We start from the raw sequence: 5,296 nt of genomic DNA, 5'->3' as shown, positions 1-5,296 counted from the left end.
TACACGACAAAATTCTTTCCACAAAAATCGAAAACCTTTAGTAGATTACCTTTGGAGTTATTCTTATAATCCTATATTTCCTTTTTACTCAATTGGTCTCTTATTTTTTTATTTCCACTTAATTAGAAGTCTTTTCTTCATTTAGTTTTCCTAGAATCATCTTTGTAATTCTATAGTTCCTTTCTGCACATATTTACCTAGCTTATCATTTATATTCATTCTCTATCCTTTCTTTTCATTTCTTTTTATTATTATTCTTATCACAACTATCTCATACAAATCACGACACTATTCTTTTTAACATTTTTTAAGCTCTACTTTGTTATACTTTTATATTCTCATTTTCATTTCTTTTCTTTTCTTTCTCTTTTCGAGGCAAACAATGATTATTCCAGTTATGAATCAGAGTTATTACTCTTAATCCAACCTCTTAGAAATCTATTCGCTTGGCCGCTGTCAACAATCTCCTTGAGGCAACTGTTCTTTCTTAAGTTTGCCTCTTTTATTACACAATTTACAACTTTGCTACTTTTTCTTTTCACACTTTAGATCGTTCTTTATTCACCAATTCTTAAAATCATTTTGCTACCTTTTTATATTCTCTAAAGTACTTACACTATTTTTCATTGTCAATTCTATTCTTATCTTTTATAATCTATTTTGAATTTTTTTATATTCAATTTATCCTCTTATTAATGCCCATTACAGACTATTTCTTGGTTTTCTTAACAATTCTGAACAATCCTTTATTCCATGTCTTTTAGAGCCATACTTAAAAGCATCTTTCAAAAAATATCCAATATTCACCTAAATGAGATTTTATTTTTTGCATTCATCACAAGGTCGAATAACTCTTTTCCTTAAACCTTTAATACTTGCCTTGGAGATAACCTGAGACCCTATTTTATCTTGCTCTTCATATTCATATACAAGTACAAATTCTCAAGCTTCTTTACCTTTCTTAGTTGATCGTGATAGAATTGAACTTGTCATCACTATTTTACCTAATTCTTTTCTCTTTTCTTCTTTTCGTACTTTTTCAAGAAAATCTCCAATTATCTTCTCACTAAAATTTATATCTTAAAAATATGCCATTGATAATTTTTCACATTTTTTTAACAAAAATACTATGCTTCTTAGCTATAACTTATCTCTATCAATACATTATAATATTTTACACCATTAATCTCTTAGACTTATTATATTCTTTTCATTCAAAAACCTCTATTTTCTCTTATTCTTTTATTAATATTGATTATTTACTTAACTAAGGTCTTTATTTCTTTCTATACTTCTTTCTTTAAAAAAATTCATTTTCTAATCTTAATAATTGGAAAATATTACTATTCTACTTCTCATATTTCTATTATCTCTTCTATTTCCAAAAGACTAACCTTATATTAATATACCAAACTTTTAATTTAAAAGCTCTGACTTTATAAGTTCTCATTCTATACATGTACAACTATATATACATATACACTCATTTTCCTTCACATTCACTAGTCCCTAACTTTTACTTTTAACCACTTCAATCCATTTCTGCATCTTCTTCCATCTCTGATTCTATATCTTGCCCTAGAAAATTCTCTATATGAAAGTTCTCTTCAAATTCATCTTCTACGATCCAATTTGGAAATTCCTTAGGATCTTCTTCCTCTTCCATCTTTATAACGGGTATTAAATCTATAAATTCTCTTGGTAATTTTCTAACAACTAATTTTTCCATCCATGGCATGTTAAAGACATTTTGCTTCCCAGTCAACTTTCGTGAGCCTACACTTTGTCTCGCTATTTTCCTTGCTCCATCAGAGATTATAAACTTCACGTAGTATATAACTATATTCCAATAAGTTTTTGGTGCCAATATCTTCCAAAGTTGATCTAAAATCATTTGATGCTCTTGTTCTATTAATGTTCCTCTAAGGGTCAAGTATTGCACTTTATTCTTTCTAATCAGTTCATGACCCTTCTATAACACTTCTTGCATCTTTCGATTTATACTAATAAGGTGTTGAATAATGTCTTCTTCTGGTTCCATTCTATAACCTTGCACTTCTCTCATCATCCTATCAACTTTCTCCTTCTATGCTCCATCAGAGATTTATTGCCATTTCTTCCAATATCTATGACAGAAAATAAGTTTTTATCAAATTTCAGTATTTATCTATTTCCCTCTTGAGTCATTACTAACTAATTCATAATCATTTCCTTATCAGTAAAAATTCATATTTTCAAACTTATCAATACTTTTAATATTGATATCACATCTCATCACATCAATATATCCTATATGGCATGTACTTCTAGACTCGTTCTTTGCCAAGAAATCAGAAAACCTAAGCTCAGATACCACTAAATGTAACACCCCTATATCTGGTTCGACCCAAGAAACCTGATATAGGAATATTACATTGGTGCAAAAGCTATTTTGGCTAATCACTAATATATTTGAACATTAAAAAAAATATAATTTATATGTTAGTCCCTACTACTTGGAACATACTTGATCTTCCTAAGTACATGCCATTCTATTCAAAATTTGAAACATACCCTCTTGGCACTTAGGGATGTGATGAGATGAATGCTTACAACTTGAATTACAACTCTTCAAAATCATTGTACCTAAACTGCGCACGAAAAATAAAATCGTACACTGAGTAAAAACTCAGTGGTATTTCTATAATCTAAATATTTAAAAACAATATAATATATATAATAGGCACAATAAAATTTATAAGGACATATTATTGTCTAGTATCATATCATAACTATCATTTTTCATTTATTAAACAATATCCTAATTCACACAATTGCTATATAAATGATTATTCACATGTCAACCATATTTATTCGTACAATGGCATCAATCATGCAGTACTCAATTCATAAGTACATCATTTCATACCATACTCAATTCATGAGTATATAACTCATATATTCCATGTATTGTCAACATATTTCACATTCTATTTTCAATTCACTGTATCACTTCCATTTCTCATATCATTTCATTCCAATATCAATTGTAAGACTTTATTATTCATTTACCCCTATTAATAAGACTTGGACTTGAACGGATACATGGATCCAACCAAAACACACCAGTATGACATCCAGTGCCTCATCGGATAATTCGAAGTAATAGATTGACACCCAATGTCTCATCGGCCATGCCGAAGTAAGTTGGTACCCAGTATCTCATCGAATTTATCCAAAAAAATAGTTTGACACCTAGTGTCTGTCAACTTGTGGTTGAAGTATCCCTGAACTCTCCCAATCTTGTGACATGCCGACTATATTTGACTCAACCCGATACAATTAATAGGGTTTCCGATTCACTTTTCAGACACAACCAATATTCAGTATTCCATTGTCACAAAATTCACATTTCAATACCAAGCAATAATTTCATCAATCACAAATTCATATAATTTCAATTCAATATCAAGATAATAATAAACAACACTCACCTTAATTCCACTTGCCATACATATTAAATAATAAATACAATAATTAATAACTAGCTACGGATTATAAAAATACAAACCGTAATTCTCGAGCAACTCCTCGTTAATCTTGTCTTTTCCTTTCTTTGTTGAGGTCTCCGGCACAACGTTAGTTACAGAAATTAAAATAATTTAAAATCATTAATACACACAATTCACGTTGAATATTTAAATTTCTATTCAACTTTTTCTCACATTTCAATTTAATCCTTAATCAAAATTAACTTTCTTTTATTTAAAATTAATTTCATATTTTCATTCAACTCCCACTTTAGATTAATTTCAACCTTGAAATTTCACCATAAACCCTCATTTCAAAATTCTTTCATTTTAGTCCCTATTACTCAAAACTTATGATTTATTTTACAATTCAATTCCTTTTTCACTTCTAACTTGAAATTCTATCAATTTAACTCCTAACACTTCAATTTATTCAACTTGAACAACTTCTAAAAATTCACTAACTTCTAAATTTTCAATATAAATCAAGTAGTGTTTTGTTCTAGTATTCTAAAAACATAAAAATTTTAAGAAAATGGACTAAATTGACTTAGCACTTTGAGTTTGAAGCTTAAAACTCTAAATTTTCTCCTTTCTTTCTCTTTCTTTCTTTCTCTTCTTTCTCTTCTTTCTTTCCCCTGTTTCGTTCCCCAATTCTGTTATTTCTTTTTCTTTTTCTTTTATGTTTTGTTTTTATTATTATTATATTATAAAATAATATATATTTTACTTATACAATAAGAAATACATGTATTATTATTATTATATAATATGATTATTATTTTTACACATGTATTGTAACGGCCTGATGTTCTTATTTTTATTATTGTAAGTATTTAACACAAATATCTATCTACTTCAGTGGTTAAGTATTTTGGGTGTGTGTGGGAGGTCTCCTGTTCAGGTCTTACTTTTAGCAATTTTTGTTATTTTTGGATCTGAGCCTTATCTCTGTTCAGTGGGCTTATTTTTAATCGTCTGTAAAACCATATTAGAATGAGTGTAACACCCCGTACCCGAGACCGTTGCCGGAGTCAGACACGAGGGGTTCACAGACTAAATTCGCTTACTATCGCAGTCCATTTTAAATTTTTCCAGACAGTTGGCTAACTGTGTCGCTGTCACCTTAAAAATAATATCTTGAGTTTCACAACTCGAAAATCAGTTTCGTGATTTTTCCCTGAAACTAGACTCCTATTTCCATCTACATATTTTTTTCTAGAATTTTTCGTTGGGCCAATTAGTACAGTTTATTAGTTAAAGTTTCCCCTGTTACAGGGTGCGACTACACTGACCTTCATGCATTACATTTCGGATATCTCCCTTTACAGGGCTTCAATACTGATGCCGTTTGTTTCTTTAGAAACTAGACTCAGAGAGGAATCTATACATATATGGCATGACTCCTAATTATCTCTGGTTAATTTATAATGAATTTCCAAAGTCGGAACAGGGAATCCAGAAACCGTTCTGGCCCTGTCTCACGAAAACCTAATTATCTCTTAACATACCACTCATATGACCGTTTCTTTTCTTCCATATGAAAGTGGATTCATCAAGGTTCATTTAAATAATTTATTCACTATTTAATTCTATTCCTACTATTTTTAGTGATTTTCCAAATATACATCACTGCTGCTGTCAGCATCTGCCTTTAAGGTAGACTTTACCTATTTCATAGTTTCCATGATTCAACTAGCCCTTTTAGCATAAATAGCACAAATTATGATAGTGATTGACCATTCCCATGGCCAATCCTTGTTAAGCATATCCACACCTCTCAATAA

This window comes from Gossypium hirsutum, chromosome A03 (assembly GCF_007990345.1).
Source record: "Gossypium hirsutum isolate 1008001.06 chromosome A03, Gossypium_hirsutum_v2.1, whole genome shotgun sequence".
Lineage (NCBI taxonomy): Eukaryota > Viridiplantae > Streptophyta > Magnoliopsida > Malvales > Malvaceae > Gossypium > Gossypium hirsutum.
This window is presented reverse-complemented; position numbering follows the sequence as displayed.